The 20,349-nt window shown below is 48.7% G+C and overlaps 1 protein-coding gene across 8 annotated transcripts in view; it reads left to right on the forward strand.

Annotated features, from left to right (window-relative positions):
* LOC101941845 (rho GTPase-activating protein 39-like) overlaps window positions 1-20,349 on the forward strand; it is a 134,444-nt gene that overhangs the window by 67,765 nt on the left and 46,330 nt on the right. The window contains exon 1 of one of the 8 annotated variants that reach the window (XM_065565652.1): window positions 16,779-16,973. The exons of the other annotated variants lie outside the window; for them this stretch is intronic. The gene's annotated coding sequence lies outside the window, so the exon portion shown is untranslated. Of the gene's footprint in view, window positions 1-16,778; window positions 16,974-20,349 lie in introns of those variants that run through there. 8 annotated transcript variants of the gene reach the window in all.

A 20,349-nucleotide genomic window follows, 5' to 3' on the forward strand; every position in this document is an offset into this window, starting at 1 on the left:
TAGTCTCTGAGCCGGGCTGACAGACTCGGGCTTGCACTACCGCGCTGTAAATAGCAGTGTAGATGTTGCAGCTCAGTTCTGAAGCCTAGGGAGGGGGTGGGTTCAGAGCCCGAGCTGCAGCGTCTACTCGGGCATTAGTAGCGCGGCAGTGCAAGCCTGTAGGCCCGGACTGGGAGGCTCGCTGCCGCGGGCTGTGAAGACATACCCCAAAAGACCACATGATTTCTCCTTTTCCAGCACAACGCTCCACTCAGCAAACAGTACCTGCCTCTGCTGTGTCAGCACGAGTGAGCAGTGCAGCCACTCCAGCGCCCTGAATCACAACAACAGAGGTGCAGATTGATTGGCAAAGCAAAGTAGAAACCACTTTATCCTTTCAAGGGTAACTGATTCTGAAGGCAAACGTTCCTTAGTTACTGGGAATGAGGGGGCCGCAGAGTCCTGCACATGTGGCTGTTAATGGGAATCGAAAGGTTCCTGTTGCCACTTGGAGGGTTAGGCAAGCTGTCACCCCAGCTTGGGGAAGACATGTTACACCCAGCCCAGAGAATGGGGAAGGGTAGTGGAATTTCTGTCTCCATCATTGTTCCTTCGCTGCCTTCATGAAGTCACCACCCATGTTCAAGCTCAGACCTGGTGATGGGTGCATGAGAGAGAAGATAGACACCAGTGTCTTCAAAATCAAAGTCGGCTTCTTGCTAGCACAGTTATCCTGTGGGAAAGAGTGAGGCACTCCCGGGGTGAAACAAGCGGCTGGAGTTATCTGTGATTGTGCACAGCTCTCCAATCCAAGCCCTGCTGGGCTGTTCCTCTGCCCCCAAGGGAGGGTGAGAGTGGGGGCTGTGTTAGGTTGCATCTGTTCTAGCTTGTCAGGCTGTCCTAGGAAGGAGAGGCTCAGGTTTCAGCATAGCAGGTGTGGGAAGCTTGAGAAGAGCAGGAGGAAGATGGTGCCAGAAATAGAAAGGTGAAACAGTAGCCCATGGACTGACTGCTTCAGATCTGAGAGCAGGGGCAATTCTGCCAGAGAATGGGAAGAGTCCCAGCTGAGCCCACCCCAAGGAGTGTCCGTCCCCTCCGGCTGGCACTTGCTTGACTTGGACTCTGTACAAGGGAGAGCCTGAACTCCAGCTGTGTGGCAGGCCCAGGCCCAGGCCCAGGCCCAGCCAGTTGGGGAGAGACCCCACAATCCACTGGTGGGGAAAGCCTTTTGGGGGTGTTTGTTTATTTTCATTCCTTGTGACCCCAAATCCTGCCGAGCCATGTGCAGAGTCCCCACTGTGCCCTGCCCTGTACAGCTCCCAGCCAGGGGAAGCTGAGACCCAGAGGAGCACAGCTGGGCCTGAGGAACCTCTCCTGATCACTCATTCTTCAGGAGTTCTACTGCACCCCATTATCTACCCACAAGCTACAGTTGGGGTCTCAGCTGAACTTCCTAGAGACCACAGGCTCCCTAGCAGCAGTATGTGGCATTGTGGGCGCATGGTCGATACCATGGTCGATACCAGCACTGTTGTGTGATCTCTGCAGGCCAGCCCCAGTGCAGAAATCGAACCATTGCCCTGCTGTGGGAGTGTGGAGGGCCCTAATGACTCAATTGTGTCAGCAAGTGCTGAGATTTGCACTTAGAGCAGGAATAAAATCCTTTGTTATGTTTGTTTAGCACATTTGCTCTTTGTGGGCCAGTTGCATTTTCAATCATATTTGGTATCAAAGATTTACTAACTGCTCATTTCAAAGTGAGCCTCTGATGCCGCCCTGGGATGGCAACACCTCCTGGGGTCCTCCAGCTAAAAAACTACAGTCCTGAGAGAACTCCCAGCTTCTCTCACACGGATGTCCCCATGATAGCTCAGATATGGGCCTAGGGTATTCACTTCGATACACTATACGGGCTAATGGTTTTAAAGTAACCCAGTCGCCATCCAGCATCAAACAGAGTTAAACAGGTTTGGGGTTTGGTATCCAGAGAGCTCAGCCTGCTTAGTCCCATGGCAAATGCACCATTGAACATCCTTTTTAACTTTTTATTAAAGGTAAAGGAAAGAAGGAGAAACAGTGTTTGAAATGTTAAGTGTTAAATAGGCTTTTCATTTTAACAACATCCCTTGTTCCCTTTCCCTTTAGGTGGAGAGAGTTTTAGAAGGTAAAAGCATCTTGTTTGACAGTCACCCAGATGGTATTAAAGATGGCAATAGCTGTCTTGTGGGGAAAGAGAAGAGGTTAGCTGAGATGGACTGGAGCTGGTGTTACAGTCTGATCCTGTTTCATCCCAGGTGGTACTTTAGATTCAGCTGGGGCTAGTACAGGTGATGATGTCATCTAGGTCCCTTTCTCTCTGTCCTGGTCTGGTCAGGACATCTCTCAGGATCAGAACAATGAAGGTCGGGGCCCCAAAAAATGGTGGGGGGTGGCAGCCATGATGGTGAAGCTAACATAGGAACATATGAATGGCCATACTAGGTCAGACCAGTACTTGCTTTCCGACAGTGACCAATGCCAGGTGCTTCAGAGGGAATGAACAGAACAGGGCAATTACTGAGTGATCCATCCCTTGTCATCCATTCCCAGCTTCTGGCAGTTAGAGGCTAGGGATACCCAGCCTTGTGGTTGTGACCCTGCTCATCTTGGCTAACAGCCATTGATCGACCCGTCCTCAATGAACTTACCTAATTCTTTTTTGAACCCAGGTATAGTTTTATAGCTTGCTCTAGTAGCCAATTTTTCTCCCCAAAGATTCTTTAAGGACCCACAAAGGGAATGGTGGGACAGAAATTTCTCATTAGTTTGTCCAACAGTTAGGCCTAGTTTGCAACACACCAATTTTGGTTCACTGATTTCTGGTCCCACACTTTTCTTGTTTACCAAGCATGATCTTGAGTTCTATCAGTAAGTTCAATTGTTTGGACTGTTTCACTCTTTGTCTCCCTTTCATACCTTTTCCCATCAACATTTCTAATTGTTGTTCAAGTACATCACAAGCAGGAAGCCAGTCAAGCAATCAGTGGAGCCACTGGATGACTGAGGTGCTAAAGGAGCACTCAAGAGCGATAAGGACATTGTGGAGAAACTAAATGAATTCTTTGCATCGGTCTTCACTGCAGAGGATGTGAGGGAGATTCCCACACCTGAGCTATTCTTTTTAGGTGACAAATCTGAGGAACGGTCCCAGATTGAGGTGTTAGTAGAGGAGGTTTTTGAACAAATTGATAAATTAAACAGTCATAAATCACCAGATGGGATTCACCCAAGAGTTCTGAAGGAATTCAAATATAAAATTGCAGAACTACTAACTGTGGTATCCGAAGAAGTGGGCTGTAGTCCACGAAAGCTTATGCTCTAATAAATTTGTTAGTCTCTAAGGTGCCACAAGTACTCCTGTTCTTTTAACTGTGGTATGGTACCTACGGCTTAGATCAATTAATGTGGCACCAATTTTTTAAAAAGCTCCAGAGGCGATCCTGGCAATTACAGGCTGGGAAGCCTAACTTCAGTACCAGGCAAATTGGCTATAGTAAAGAACAGAATTATCAGATATAGATGAACACGATTTGTTGGGGAAGAGTCAATGCAGCATTTGTAAAGGGAAATCATGCCTCAACAGTCTATTAGAATTCTTTGAGGGCATCAACAAGCATGTGGACAAGGGTGAGCCAGTGGATATAGTGTATTTGGACTTTCAGAAAGTCTTTGACAGGGTCCCTCACCAAAGGCTCTTAAGCAAAGTAAGCAGTCCTGTGATAAAAGGGAAGATCCTCTCTGGATCAGTAACTGGTTAAAAGAGAGGAAACAAAGGGTAGGAATAAATCGTCAGTTTTCAGAATGGAGAGAAGTAAATAGTTCAGCATATTCACAAATGATCTGGAAAAAGCAATAAACAGTGAGGTTGTAAAGTCTACAGATGATACAAAATTACTCAAATCCAAAGCAGACTGCGAAGAGTTACAAAGGGATCTCATAAAACTAGGTAACTGGGCAACAAAATGCAGATGAAATTCATAGATTCATAGATTCTAGGACTGGAAGGGACCTCGACAGGTCATCGAGTCCAGTCCCCTGCCCGCATGGCAGGACCAAATACTGTTTAGACCATCCCCGATAGACATTTATCTAACCTACTCTTAAATATCTCCAGAGATGGAGATTCCACAACCTCCTTAGGCAATTTATTCCAGTGTTTAATCACCCTGACAGTTAGGAACTTTTTCCTAATGTCCAACCTAGACCTCCCTTGCTGCAGTTTAAAGCCCATTGCTTCTTGTTCTATCCTTAGAGGCTAAGGTGAACAAGTTTTCTCCCTCTTCCTTATGACACCCTTTTAGATTCCTGAAAACTGCTATCATGTCTCCTCTCAGTCTTCTCTTTTCCAAACTAAACAAACCCAATTCTTTCAGCCTTCCTTCATAGGTCATGTTCTCAAGACCTTTAATCATTCTTGTTGCTCTTCTCTGGACCCTCTCCAGTTTCTCCACATCTTTCTTGAAATGCGGTGCCCAGAACTGGACACAATACTCCAGCCGAGGCCTAACCAGCGCAGAGTAGAGCGGAAGAATGACTTCTCGTGTCTTGCTCACAACACACCTGTTAATACATCCCGGAATCACGTTTGCTTTTTTTGCAACAGCATCACACTGTTGACTCATATTTAGCTTGTGGTCCACTTTAACCCCTAGATCCCTTTCTGCCGTACTCCTTCCTAGACAGTCTCTTCCCATTCTGTATGTGTGAAACTGATTTTTTCTTCCTAAGTGTAGCACTTTGCATTTGTCTTTGTTAAACTTCATCCTGTTTAACTCAGACCATTTCTCCAATTTGTCCAGATCATTTTGAATTATGACCCTGTCCTCCAAAGCAGTTGCAATCCCTCCCACTTTGGTATCATCCGCAAACTTAATAAGCGTACTTTCTATGCCAATATCTAAGTAGTTAATGAAGATATTGAACAGAGCCGGTCCTAAAACAGACCCCTGCGGAACCCCACTTGTTATGCCTTTCCAGCAGGATTGGGAACCATTAATAACAACTCTCTGAGTACGGCTATCCAGCCAGTTATGCACCCACCTTATAGTAGCCCCATCTAAATTGTATTTGCCTAGTTTATCGATAAGAATATCATGCGAGACCATATCAAATGCCTTACTAAAGTCTAGGTATACCACATCCAGAGCTTCTCCCTTATCCACAAGACTCGTTATCCTATCAAAGAAAGCTATCAGATTGGTTTGACACGATTTGTTCTTTACAGATCCATGCTGGCTATTCCCTATCACCTTACCACCTTCCAAATGTTTGCAGATGATTTCCTTAATTACTTGCTCCATTATCTTCCCCGGCACAGAAGTTAAACTAACTGGTCTGTAGTTTCCTGGATTGTTTTTATTTCCCTTTTTATAGATGGGCACTATATTTGCCCTTTTCTAGTCTTCTGGAATCTCTCCCGTCTCCCACGTTTTTCCAAAGATAATAGCTAGAGGCTCAGATACCTCCTCTGTTAGCTCCTTGAGTATTCTAGGATGCATTTCATCAGTCCCTGGTGACTTGCAGGCATCTAACTTTTCTAAGTGATTTTTAACTTGTTCTTTTTTTATTTTATCTGCTAAACCTACTCCCTTCCCATTAGCATTCACTATGTTAGGCATTCTTTCAGACTTCTCGGTGAAGACAGAAACAAAGAAGTCATTAAGCATCTCTGCCATTTCCAAGTTTCCTGTTACTGTTTCTCCCTCTTCGCTGAGCAGTGGGCCTACCCTGTCTTTGGTCTTCCTCTTGCTTCTAATGTATTGATAAAAAGTCTTCTTGTTTCCCTTTATTCCCGTAGCTAGTTTGAGCTCCTTTTGTGTCTCTGCCTTTTTAATCTTGCCCCTGCATTCCTGTGTTGTTTGCCTATATTCATCCTTTGTAATCTGTCCTAGTTTCCATTTTTTATATGACTCCTTTTTGTTTTTTAGATCATGCAAGATCTCGTGGTTAAGCCAAGGTGGTCTTTTGCCACATTTTCTATCTTTCCTAACCAGCGGAATAGCTTGCTTTTAGGCTCTTAATAGTGTCCCTTTGAAAAACTGCCAACTCTCCTCAGTTGTTTTTCCCCTCAGTCTTGATTCCCATGGGACCTTACCTATTAGCTCTCTGAGGTTACCAAAATCCGCCTTCCTGAAATCCATTGTCTCTATTTTGCTGTACTGCCTTCTACCCTTCCTTAGAATTGCAAACTCTATGATTTCATGATCACTTTCACCCAAGTTGCCTTCTACTTTCAAATTCTCAATGAGTTCCTCCCTATTTGTTAAAATCAAGTCTAGAACAGCTTCCACCCTAGTAGCTTTTTCAACCTTCTGAAATAAAAAGTTGTCTGCAATGCAGTCCAAGAATTTGTTGGATAGTCTGTGCCCCGCTGTGTTATTTTCCCAACATATATCTGGATAGTTGAAGTCCCCCATCACCACCAAATCTTGGGCTTTGGATGATTTTGTTAGTTGTTTAAAAAAAGCCTCATCCACCTCTTCCACCTGGTTAGGTGGCCTGTAGTAGACTCCTAGCATGACATCACCCTTGTTTTTTACCCCTTTTAGCCTAACCCAGAGACTCTCAACACTTCCATCTCCTATGTCCATCTCTACCTCAGTTCAAGTGTGTACATTTTTAATATATAAGGCAACACCTCCTCCCTTTTTCCCCCGTCTATCCTTCCTGAGCAAGCTGTACCCATCCACACCAACATTCCAATCATGTGTATTATCCCACCAAGTTTCAGTGATGCCAACAATGTCATAGTTGTATTTATTTATTAGCACTTCCAGTTCTTCCTGCTTATTACCCATACTTCTCGCATTTGTATGTAGGCATCTAAGATACTGGTTTGATCTTGCGTCTCAGTTTTGTCCTGACCTTCCTTTCTCTCTGCCATTATAGCCCACACTCCCTGTCGTTTCCGACCCATCTCCCAGGTCTCCATGTTCCCCACTTACCTGTGCGCTTTGCTCAGCTGTCCCCATCGAATCTAGTTTAAAGCCCTCCTCACTAGGTTAGCCAGTCTGTGTCCAAATAGAGTCTTTCCTCGGCTCGAAAGGTGAACGCCATCTCTGCCTAGCAGTCCTTCCTCGAATAGCATTCCGTGGTCAAGGAAGCCAAAGCCCTCCTGGCAACACCATCTTCGCAGCCAGGCATTCACCTCCATGATGCATCTGTCTCTGCCCGGGCCCCTACCTTTGACAGGAAGAATCGAAGAGAATACCACCTGCACTCCAAACTCCTTCACCCGTACTCCCAGAGCCCTATAGTCACTCTTGATCCACTCAGTGTCACACCGCGCAGTATCATTTGTGCCCACATGGATGAGTAGCATGGGGTAGTAGTCAGAGGGCTGGATAATCCTCGACAATGCCTCTGTAACATTTCGGATACGGGCTCCCGGCAGGCAGCATACCTCCCGAGATGAAATGTCAGGGCGACAGATGGGCGCCTCCGTCCCCCTCAGCAGAGAGTCTCCGACCACCACTACCCTACGTTTCCTATTCGCAGTGGTGGCAGCAGACCTCCCAGCCTTAGGGGTATGAGGCTTCTCCTCCTTTACTGTAGGGCGTGATTCCTTCTCTCCTGTATCAAGAAGAGCATAACGGTTACCTATTACCATGGCGGGAGGGTTCGGAGCAGGGGTGGAGCACTGCCTGCTGCCAGAAGTAACCAGCTGCCAGTGTCCACCCTGAGCCATCTCCTCCTCCATCAGTGGTGTATCAGCAGTCCTGTGTACTGGGACAGCTACCTCAGCTGTCTCCACGTGGACACTGTCGAGGAATTGTTTGTGGATCTGGATGCTCCTCAACCTAGCCACCTCCTCCTGTAGCTCCCCCACCTGCTGCCTGAGAGATTCCACCAGCAGGCACCTCTCACATTGGATGGTCCCCCCAGCCTGGATATCAGTAAGTGGGAATTGCAAGTTACAGTCTCTGCAAAACCACACCAGGATCTGGGTAGAAGAATCCATGCTCAGGCGCTCTGTCTGGGTACAGGCGCAGGTGGAGGAGACAGAAGCAGTGCTGGCACAGGTGTTGCGGGTCTTCCTAACCATCTTAAGCCTCCCTCTGTCAAACTCCCGTCTGCAGCCCCCTGTCCGCTGAAACGGTTGTTTAAGCAAGAAGTTTTGAATGTAGTTGGCTTATAGGTTTTAAGGGGAATAAAGGGAAAACAGATAGAACCAGCAAGGGACCCTCGCCCCCTTCTCGCTCCCCTTCCAAACTCCCTTGCGAAACTCCCTGTTAGCAGCCCCTGTTTGCAAAAGCTCCCTGGTCGCTTGTGCACTGCTTTATAAAGCCCTGGCCTGTATGAATGCCCCGCCCACTGATTAAGGCTCAGCCACTTACCAGAGGCTTCTAGCTTTCAAACCTTCCTTTGAAGCTCACAGCTTCCAACTGCCAGCCACAGCACATGGTCCTTCAAACAACCAAACAAACAAACAGACTGACAAACACAAGCTCAGCACACAGTTAGTAACCCCCAAACACAAACAAACACACACTACAGACAGTCACTTACCCCAAAAGGGTGCTGTATTGCTCCTCCTTCACCTGGAGAACTCCCTTGCGAAACTCCCTGTTAGCAGCCCCTGTTTGCAAAAAATTCAGTGTTGATAAATGCAAAGTAATGCACATTGAAAAGATAATCCCAACTGTATGTAAAAAATGATAGGGTGTAAATTAGCTGTTACTACTCAAGCAAGGGATCCTGGAGTAATCATGGATAGTTCCCTGAAAACATCCACTCAATGTGCAGCAGTCAGCAGTCAAAAAAGCAAACAGAATGTTAGGAACCATTAGGAAAGGGATAGATAAGAAGACAGAAAATATCATAATGCTACTATATAAATCCACTAACACCTTGAATACTGCATACAGTTCTGGTCACTCCATCTCAAAAAAGATATATTAGAATTGGAAAATGTACAGAGAAGGGAAACAAAAATGATTAGAGGTGTGGAACAGCTTTCATATGAGGAAAGATTAATAAGACTGGGACTTTTCAGCTTGGAAAAGAGATGACTAAGGAGGGATATGATAGAGGTTTATAAAATCATGAATATTGTAGAGAAAGTGAATAAGAAAGTATTATTTACCCCTTCACATAACACAGCTCCCAGCTCCAGGTCCTCTGTTTGGTGGACATTTTGAGAATAGTGTTGTTGGAAGTGGGTTGAGTTGGGTATCATTTGAAAGCCCTTTTCCCCACAAACAGCAGTGGTACCAAACATGACATACCTAGAACAATTATGTAGAAAGATAGTTGAAAAATATTTAAAAGTCGACTTTTTAAAATTATACTTTAATACAGGCATGTTAAACATGCAGCCCTCACAAAATTACATTTTGGACCTCAACTGACAGTGCTGTGTTAACAGTTAATGCTCTGAACGTGAGACCAGATTAACTGTTTGAATGTTAGATTACTCTAAATGGAGGGAGTGTTCCAAGTTGGTTTGCCATCATCGGCAAAAAAGAAGCCGTTCAGTGGTACTGATTATCAGCTTTTTCTATTATGTCAAAAGAATTGTAATGAGGCACCATTTAAGAGGTCAGCATCAAGCTAGAAATTACTGGAATCCATCCACGAATGACGTGCACGTAGTCACATAACCTACATTACATAACATAATTACTTTGGGCTTGTAATTAATTTATTACACAATCCTTGGTTTTATTTTGGTCTTGACCATCTTTAGGCATCATGGGGAGATGAAGAGTATCGACTAGTAACTTGCTGTTTTGGAGAATACCAGTATAGAAGACTTGGTTAAACACAATGCTTGGTGATATCTTACATGCTGTACGAAGTGCACCCGTAAGCTGAATTTGGCAAGGTTGGAGAGGAAGTACATTGAGCATCAGAAAACAGTTGAAAGTGCTGGGACAAGTGCCAGCTGTGGGCAAGACTCGCCTTATACTACGGCACATGGCATGCATTTCTAGAACACTTATTTCTTCTGTGGTCAGACGGAAGCCATCCTTTAAGCAGTTTCAACATGTGAGACAGGTGAGAAACTGTATGAAGCTGTCACTCTGCAAGAACATTGCATGGAAAGTAAAGTAAAGTGGCACATTGACCCAAAAGACGCCCGTGGCATATCACATTGAGTGGTACTCCAAGAATGTAACTAAAGTGTTGTGTCAAAAAGAAGAAACAACTGAAACAAATACTGATTTTACTACTGCAAACTGTGCAACTCAGCTGGACTTAATACATTTCCTTGGAGTGGTTCTAATGGATGGGAAAGTGGTGGCGATGGCTGACGCAGAGGCTAAGTTCAAAGAAATATGTGCTTTGAACTGGATTGAAGAGGAACAAATGCTTAGCAGAAAGGCACTTATTGAAGGTGAATTGTGGGTAATATGGACTAATATGAGTTTAGTTTTTGGCAATCCTATACGAAGAAATGAATCACAGTGTATATCCTTTAAATCTGTAAAAGATGCACTGATGTCAACAGTAGTATGAAGACTTTGTTTGCAGCTGCTAAGTTTTTAGGGAAAAGCATTTTGTCCTGCAGTACGTGGGAATTTCAGATGCCAAGACTGAAAGAATAATACTGCGTGCCTTGTACTACTCCTTTAGGTGGTGCATTGGTGGTCGCAGTGACTTCAGCACCAGCAAGTATGATGGGAAGCAAATAGAGCACTAGGCTGCCATTTTATCACAAAGCGTCATATACGAGGGCTTGAGTGAAAGGTTTCCAACACATACATGACAATTGTGCAGCATGTGCATAGTCTACTGCTGCAAATGGCTGGTGGTTTAACAATTCATTCCAAAACCTGTAGCAAATTCCTTGTGTGGCTTGTACACAGCGCTGGCTCCTCCATTAACTACAGAAAGTACTGCGCCTGGAGACCGCAATTGCAAATGAGGTGCTTTGCCGTGTAGAACTGAATGAAGGGTTGTACGTTCCCCCCCAGACCTTGTCAAGGGCAGGTTTATATTTTGTGCTGCTGATAACTTAGACTTCCTTGAAGAGATGGCAAAGGTCCCATCATGCTACTGTTATGGTCTGCTATCAGGAGCATATTAATGGGGACCAGTCCCAGCCTCAAGTGCTATCTGGACCAGCAAAGAATAGTTCCTTGAATTTGCTTCCTGACTCTGTGACTCACTCACTTTCCTATCTAGGCCCTAGAATTCTGAAGCCAAAGAGTCCAGTTTTCATTGAAGTAGCAGTTACATTGATTTTAGCAGAGCTTTCTACATTCACTAACCTTGGCCTCACTTGGTTATTATGCAAAAGTGGGATGCACTCCAGAGGTGAGAAATCACTGAGTATGGCTTCAGCTGAAGAGATAGAAGATATACTGTCAAATGATACAGAGAATCAGGACATGCCATGCCATTGCAGGAGACAGGTACATTACAGCATGGTCAGTCATTGTCATAGTTCCAGTATTTTCTCTGAACCTCATAATGAAGTGTTCAGCCAAATTGCAGCAGGTGTTTAGAGTTTCTGGTATTCCAAGAGCTTGTAACTCAGCCAAACTAACTATGTTTGCTACGCTGGAAGGCCTCTGCTGGCATAGGTCACATTGTCAATAGGTACTGGCTTAAGAAAACCGTGCAAGATGTGTATTAGTTTGCCTTTCACCTACAACATATGCAATGTTCCATTGCATTTGAACATCAATCATGGGGCTACCAAGTCTGACTGGCAGGATTCATACATGGATCATTCCCTCTGGCGCTTGCTTCAGCCTTGGAAGGCTCTATCCTCACTCTGAAGGTGCTCTGAGCAGCTGAGAGAGTCACTGATGAGGTTGTAAATGCACTGGAGGCGTTCATAGGTTGAGTTTACCATTTGAAGACCAACATTACGACACTTGCAGAGTTACATTCATGGATGCTTTTCAAGAAGCAGATATGGAAAAAATGCTACTGACAAGGAGTGCATTTATACCTGTTATCTAACGGGCAAATTATTAAACAATGGAATGGCTCCGGGATGATCAAGTGCATCCAAAACTACCATCCCTTATCAGGCATGGATGGGTCTTGGTGGATGGACTGATCACACCAGTTATGTGTGAAATACCATGTGCTTCCATATCAATCCTTCACCCAACCAAATGATCGTGCGAAAAGACCAGATGCTCACCACCCTGCAAATGGTTGGCCAGCAGCCTGTCTTGTATGGAGCTGTGCGAGTGGGGCATGGACAAGGATCAGTATGACACTAGCGGTGCCTTAGACGGAGATGACACTGGTGATGACTTTGCTGAATAACTGTCTTCAGCCCTACATGTCAAGGCTAACTTCCCTGGGATTACCAAAGATCGCTGCCTTTTTTATGTAACACAGGGATGTGTTGCTTGAAGTATAATTTAAAAAAACCTTTCATTTTAAAACATTTTCTTGACTATATCTCCATATAACGGTTCTCAATTTGTTGTGTGATACCGGTGCGTTCATGGGAGCAAAGGCTTTCGAATGACATCCAACTCGACCCATTTCTGACGCCAATGCATTATCAAAATATCCAACTGGAGGACCTGGAGCAGGAGCCGGCGGGGTGGGCAGCGAGACCTCTCACCCCCCAATCACACCACAGAAGGTGACACCACTGAAATTATGATTCTGTAGATTTTTACAAATCAGATGACTCCCCCCTTCCCTTTCTGTCACTGTTACATTATGCTCACAGGTGAATACACTCTTCCCTGAGACTCACCACCTGGGCAGGTTTTGCCTGCCCTTTCCTGTCAAGCAGGCAGAAGAAAGCACACTGGAAAGTGAACCTGGATTCCTTTGCCCCAGGGAATGGTGCTGCTCTCCATAGAAGGGAGTGAGTTCCTAGCCTCACTTACAGCCATGGGTGGATGTGAAGGGAATGGAGGTGAGGTGAGACTGCACAGGAACTGAGCACTTGTTCTCCAGGGAGACAGTGGGAGTAGTGGAGAAATCAACCTGAACTCAACACCTGGTGAACCCCTGGAGGGAGTCAAAAGCTGGAGGACAATTGTGGAAACCAACGAGAGTTTCTGCCTCTGGCTCAGTTAATCTGCTCTTGTAACAACAGCCTTGAAATGAGGTAGGCAGCAAGAAGGGACATGGCCTATTAACCTAGACCTAGAAACACCCCACAGACCTAGCTGCACGGGGCTGAATGAACTGCTCAGAGAACGTGACTGCCCAAAGCCAACGTGCTGAGCACTCCCTGGAAGGAGCTCTGGCTCCCGTAGCTCACCCAGACGGCATAGTCTCTTCGGTTTTGTTCCAGACCTAAGTGGCACTCCCTTAGAAATGTGACCACCCCTGGGGCTTGGAGCCCATTTCAGACGTAGGCCATGGATAACCTACGTGCTCTTTCCAGAGCAGCCCTGTGTGCTCGGAAAGATTCCATTTGAAAGAACAGGCTGCTCCTCCTGCTCGCCCCTAGCCTTCCTCGCACAGGATGCAGCTCGTTTGTTTCTTTGTAGTCTCTGTGCTGAATGAGTGTTTCCTCTTTAGTTGTAAAAAGAACCCAAAATACTTCTCACCACAGATCAAAGCTGCACTGCAGTTTAGTACAGTGACCCCTGGTAATTGTTCTGAGCTGCACAAATGGGAGATGAAGGCAGCTGCTATTCCAGTGCCTGCTTTTCAACACATTTACTTTGGCTCCAGTTCCACCTGGCCCGCCCAGCTCTGCCCCCTGGTTAATGTAAGTTGGGCTCACAAAGGGTCAGCACTACAAAGATCGCTGGGCTGTGGACCAGGTTCCTGTGCTCTCCTTGTGAGTCGCTGGAGTTCAGGCACCGTTTGCTTGCCTCTGCTCCACCCCCAGTTCGGATACTGTGTACCTTTCCCATTGGCCATGCTGACCACATCCAGGGGAGGAGCCTGTAGATGGCCTAGGCACATGTTGGGGCCCACTAGCACTGGGAAGGCTCGGGCAGCCTGCAGCCCAGCTGTGACAGTGTATTGTGAAACCTCCTTTGCATGCTGTGACTCTCCTAGTCTCTTCTCTGTTAGGTCCAAGGTGCAGCGTTCCCAGCAGGGGGTTCTGCTCAGACCTAATTCTAAGGCCCAGCCTGAATCCGAGTAGGTCACAGCCCGTCTGAACCCGAACTGAGCCGAGTGGGGGGCGGGGAGGGAGGGTTGTTTTCGTACCCAACGCAAACCCAACCTTATACAGATTGGGGTCAGTTTGCATGGGGGCTGCCTGCCAGCCTGGACTCAGTTTTCTTTACTTCATTTCCTCCATGGAGCTGTCAGGGTTAATTCACTTCCTGGCCCTGCTCCTGGCCCACAGACTGTTCCTCAACCCTGTTCTGTGCACCCGAAGGGCAGCTGGTTCCCCCTTGCCCAGGCTGCTCCCTATGAAACTGTTGCTGCCTCTTCGCTCTTGTGGCTTGGCCAGGTAGGGACTTCCCACTCCCCAAACTCCATGGTCATGATCTGTCTCCAGCCACTGCCTGCCCACGGGGTTGTGTAGTGGTGGTTGTGTGCCCGGCATCTGCCAATCCACTGCCAGCCTGGCGGGTCGTGTGGTGATGGCCACCTGGCCAGGGAGGTCACGCGGTGGTGGCCGCCTGCCCCATGTCTGCCATCCGCTGCCTGCCCAGGGAGGTTGTGCGGTGGTGGCCGCCGGCCTGGGGGTGGGGTGGGAGTCGTGCGGTGGTGGCTGTGTGCCCAGCTTCTCCCAGCTGCCCCCACCTTGCTGCGCAGTGTTTTGTGGAGCGAGAGGCACTGCAGCTCATCAGCACACTCGCTCTGCAGCACATACAGCTCAGCAAGGTGGCGGTGGCTGGCAGGAGTGGGGCACGCTGCAGCCACCACCGGGCTCAGCTCCCAGGCAGGAGGTGGTCAGAGACTGCCTGACCCGAGCCTGAGCATGCTGGGTTGTTTTCAGCCCATGCGTACGCTTGCAGTCGGGTCCCGCTGGGTTTGGTTCCGGGGGCAAGGCTCTAATCTACAGTACCCAGCACAATCCCAGATCTCCAGCATGATGGCAAAGCAAACAGATCCCCTCCCCCCCCCCCCAAGCATTTTCGTGTTCCCTTTGCTTTATCTCTCAAAACGTACCTGTTTCGTATGCAAGTTTCCCCTTTGCTGGTTCTCCATCTTACTGAAAGGGCCAGCTGTGCTGGTGCACGTCTCATGTGGGAGCCCACCCTGACCTGCTCGTCAGTCACAGTTCCTACAAGTTCCATATCTTTCCTTTTCAGAATGACTCGCTTTCCCTCTCCTCTCCTCGTTTAGTCCCCTCTCCATTCTACTGCACAACACGAGAGCTGGTTCCGTTCCCTTTTCACTGGTTAATACAGATCCAGGTTTCACCCTTGTTGCTTCTCCCAGCAGTGGAATAAGAAACCGTCTAACATTCTTTTGACACCATTTGTGGCTGTGCAGGGGCTAGCAGAGAGCACAGAAGACTTTGTCAAAAGCTTTCTATTGTGACATCTTTTACTGCTGATGTTTTTGCTGTCTGCTCTGTAATACCAATCAATCATAGCTAGCACTTACATAGGTACCCCATCACCCTCATTTCCCAGATTTGGTGAGTGTGAGCACCCCTTCTTTTAAACACAGATACTGGGTTCAAAGGGGGCAGGTGACAAAAGCCCAGAGGTAGGTATAAAAAAGGTGACCGGAACAGAGGGTTAGATGTTGGGGGCGGGGGAAATTACAATGGGTTTATAGGAGCAGCAAGCGGGAAAACAGTGGGGAATCTGCTTAACATCTTAGGTGTTTATATACAAAGGCAAGGAGTATGGGGAATAAGGAAGAACTGGAAGTCTTAGTACACAAGCTATACTATGACTTAACTGACATCAGAGACTTGCGGGGGGTAAATCTCATGACTGCAATACTGGGCATAGCTTATTCAGGAAGGACAGGCAGGAAAAAAAGAGAAGCACTTGAACTGCCTCACCATCCTAATCTGCTGCTTCTCAAAATCAGTTGATACAGCATCTTCACCACACACTAACTTTGGTTGCCAGATTTCTGTCTGCTCTTCTACCATTTTTGTGTGTGGGCTGCCTGCTACTTCCCATCAGTCTGTCTCCAGGGCAGAGGATCCTTGCGTGTGTGAGCACAGACAATTTGAACTCACTGCAGATATGTCTTCTCATAACAGAGCATCAGTGTCGTCCCCCCCTTGATTCCTAGTTTTGGGGGTGTGCAGTTCTGTAGTGTCCAAAGCTTGTCTGCGGCGGTGATCCAGGCCCAGCGCTCATGTAGAGAGAGCAGTTTTGACACCAAAACCTGAGAGTTTCAGTGGCTTTTGTGGCTTTAGTGGATGTGGTTAACCCATCAGCCCAGAGGGATTCCTCTGTTATGAGACGATGACATTGCCTGTTTCTCTTATCCCACCACATCACACCTGCCTGGGTTCAGCCTCTGAGGACAGAGTTCCTATCGGTCTGTTACTGGGGAGCATGCTGTATATGCTGGAGGGGCAGAAGAGTGTGTACGATACATTCACTCAGTCAGGGCCCTGGCTTTCTGGCTGGTTGGAAGAGATCGATTATGTTCTGCCCCAGACTGGTCCTTGCATATCTTTGGCCACTGCTGTGGAGTAGAGAGAGGGGCACCTCTGATGCTACACTGGGAGAATGAGACCCTTGTGCAGCAGTGGCACATGGTGAAGTCTGTAATTCACCAACTCACCCTGATGTGCACCCCATTAGCTCTGTTATATCATTAGAGCTGCACTCCCTCCTCCCTTTCCAGTTTGGTGGATCTGATAGGGAAATTGGTTCCTACCTGTAAGCTGGCTTTCTCTTGTGACTCAGCTGTATCTGAGCAGAAGCCCCACCCTGGCTGCTATTTCTTGGGGAATGTCAAGGAGTGAGAAGAAGAAAATAGCTGTTCCTGTGGTCTGATAAACATACGACTTGGGGCAAAGAGGAGGCAAACTCCTGGGTCCTGGGCTGTCCTCTGAGTCCTTGGTTGGTCCCCTGGAGGACTGTGGAGCAAGTGTGGGAGCCTGTAGCCATCTGACACAGAAAACCCCCTCACAGGTAGGAAGCAGTTTCTGTTTGGAGACTCTCTCTTTTCCCCCTTCCGTATCCTCATTAATGTGAATGCAAAAGGTGCAGGGAACCAAGTCCTGGGCTCTGCTCCTTCACTGTCACCTGGGAGAGTTTGTCCCAGGGCCGGGGAAGGAGTGTTCTGAAGGTCCAAAAGCAGCGCCTTGTCTGCAGAGTCAAACAGGGAATGCTTGCGCTGGGAGATGGGACAGAAGCCCATGATCAGCATTTTCCTGCTAGGACGAAGGATTATCCTCCAGAGTGCACACAGCTCTAATATCTCTGGAGAAACGAATCCGAACGTGTCTGGTCTGCTGTGTCAGACATGCACACAGTCTGATACGCAGGCCTCTCGCAGGCCCTGGTTTCAGGAAGTGGTGCTGCTCGACTCGCTGGGAGGCAGGGTGAGGCCGACTTTCCTTCCAGAACAGAAGCTGCTACGTTACTGGATAGCACAATAGCTGAGCTGCAGCTGTTCAAAGGCTGCAGGGCGAGTGCTCTTCTCCAGCTCCTGTGGAGTTCAGGGGGCTCTGCCTTTCTTCAGAGAGTACATTGTCATGTATCTCGGAGGTGGTGAAAAGTACCATCCGCGGGCTACTGAGACCATCAGCAGAACAACCCTGCGAGCTGTTCGGGCCTGTTGTTACTATTTAGTATTGAATGTTGACAGTTTGTCTGGCACTGTACAGAACAACCTGTTCCTGAAGTGAGGAGGCCAGTTGCCAGGCATGGCTCAAGAGGGGGGAGATCTAAGGTATTTCTCACTTCCCTGAGAGATGACTAGGGCACTCCAGCCCACAGTCTTGCAGGACAAAGTTGGGCAGAACTTTCAGCCCTCCATCTGTCTCTTCTCTCTGCAAGTGAAATTCAGATAAGTGCTCTGCATGCAGCGGACAAGCCACGCCTTTGGAGCAATGGCATTGTTCTGCCTAATGCCAGGGGCCTGCCGATAGCTGCCAGTGATTATGCAAAGCGATGCAGAGACGTTCAGTGCCTGCTGACAGCAGTGAGTGGGAGCAGACTGGGCCTGGCTGAAGAGGGTAAAGCTAGTCCTGAGCAGCCTCCACTGCTTGTTGCCACCAGATTTGACTCCTGGAAGTAGCTGTTTTGAGATTGCAGTTGAAGTGTGACTGTTACAGTCCAGAAAGAGATTCTGAGCTCAGAACTCAGTTCCAGGATGGGGGGGCCTGGAACCCTCCCTTGGAACATAGACGTCAGAGCCATCACCCTCCGCCTGGATGGTGATTGGAGCTTCATGCTTCCCCCGTTACACACGGCCAGTTTGTGCACACCAAACCAAACCAACCAAAGCTCACTCTGAGGGAGGAAAATGCTCATTTGAAAGCCTCCCTGGTGTTGCTGCCCTGGTTCTTCCCACTAGTGCAGAACCCCGTCTAGGGACACCTGCGCTGCTGGCACTGCCTTCCTGAGGAGCTTGCTGTGGCTTTGTATTGTTGCTGTGTGTGTGCAGTGTGGATGCGTAGTGTGTGTGCCTTCGCAGGGTGCGGGGGTGGGTGCGTGTGGTGTGGGTGTGGGTGCGTGTACCTGGGATGTTTGTGGGTGTGTGCGCACGGTGTGTATGCGTGGTGTGTTGGTGAGTGTGTGCATGCAGGGTGTGTGGGTGTGCATGCGGTGAGGGTGCGTGCACATGGTGTGCGTGGGTGCACGTGGCTTGTATGGGTGAGCAGGTAGACGTGGTGTGGGTGCGTGTATGTTGGGGTTGGCTCATTGCAGTCATGGGGCGACAGATTTGGTTGCAGATGCCAGACTCAGGGCAGGTTGGAGCAGAGTGTTCTTTGCAAATGCCATCTTTGTCCTTCACTGAGCTCTCCTGCTCTGCCCCAGCCCCCTGCCCCCTGCCCAGCACTGCAGCCATTGCAGGGACTTAGCCCATAAGGGAGGAGTCGTGGGCACAGAGGATCAGAGCTAATGCAGCCACGTTCCTGTGAGCAGAGCGCAGACACACACTGCTCAGAGCACTGGCCACACCTGGCGCCCCAGCTGGGGGTTAGAGCATATTGTCAGAGAGGAGCTGAGATAGCCAAATACACCAGGGGACCACTGCTCGGGGCTAGTGCCCTGCACTGTTGTCCAGGGGACCCAGGTTTGGCTTCCTGGCCTGGATTCCCAGGCTGTCTCCCCTTGGGGGGGGGAATTCCTTGCGGGAGGCTGCGTTCCATTCCCTGTCTCTCGTTTCCTGCTTGGCAGGGGCTGGGCACGTGCAGGTTGAGGAGCGTTCTGCCCCACGCGGGTGCTGCACAACAGTGATCTCTCCGCTCAGTGTGGGGCAGTGCTGCGTGTTTCCGAGAGGCGAGGCCGATCTGGTGCTTAGTGGGATGGGTTGTGGTTTGGAGGCTGGGGTGAGGGGTTATAAATGAAGGGATCCTTAGAGCCCAGGCCTGGGTGCTGTCTGTCTGAGAGCGAGCAGCTGACGGCATCATTACAGCGGGGTTCAACCCAAACCTTCCAGTCTGCTCCCAGAGTGTGTCTCCTCCCCAAGCGCTGCACTGACACGTGATGCATCTGTCACCGAGTTGGAGCCAGGCCCTCTGGCAGTGCGCCCTGGACTCTGCTAACGTTCTGCAGGCGACCTTTGCACCCTGGGAATCAGTCTGGTGCTGCACCCAGTGCAGAGCACACAGGCAGTCTCCAGTCAGCCTCAGACCCTCCTGTTGGGGCCTCATGATGAGAGGCAGGAATCACGACATCATGTGGGTCCAATTAAAGGAGGGAATGTTCCAGGAGAGATACAGTAAATCGCTGTCATGTGGGGGTTGGGAGAGCAGTCTGGCCATCCTGGGGGGCTGGGGGGGGTGGCACTGGGTAGACACAGCATCCTGGGCAGGGGCAGACAGGCATCAGGAGTTGAGGGGACATGGCCAGACACAGCATCCTGAGAGGGAGGGGACTGGGCAGACAGGCCATCCTGCAGGGGGAAGGGGTGGTGCTGGGCAGACATACCAGGCCCAGAGGAAGTGGAGGGGGCAGTGGACCCGTTCCAAGGGGTGGGAACATCTCTAGACAATGCCACAAGACTGCAAACGAGGTTGGATTTGGGGGTTGTGTCTCAAACGAGTCAGATGGCAGAGGGCTGCTGGGGGTGCGTGGTAAAGGAGGGGTCTGTCCTGAGTGAGTGAGACTGCAGGGCAGGGGTCTGTCCACCACCCTTCTGAGGAATGTCTCTTGTGTCCCCCGTGTCTCTAAGTACTAAATACAGCAATTCAGCTGGGTAAACGACAGGCTCTCCTGCCACCTCCCTCTGTTAGGACAGATGCCTCCTCCCACAGTCAGAGCTTCCTCCCCCTGCTAGAGGTGTGTGCAGCTATTTCCAGTGCACAGACCCTGGGGAGAGGTGTCTAAGTAAGAA

Source organism: Chrysemys picta, chromosome 13, assembly GCF_011386835.1.
Source record: "Chrysemys picta bellii isolate R12L10 chromosome 13, ASM1138683v2, whole genome shotgun sequence".
Taxonomy (NCBI): domain Eukaryota; kingdom Metazoa; phylum Chordata; order Testudines; family Emydidae; genus Chrysemys; species Chrysemys picta.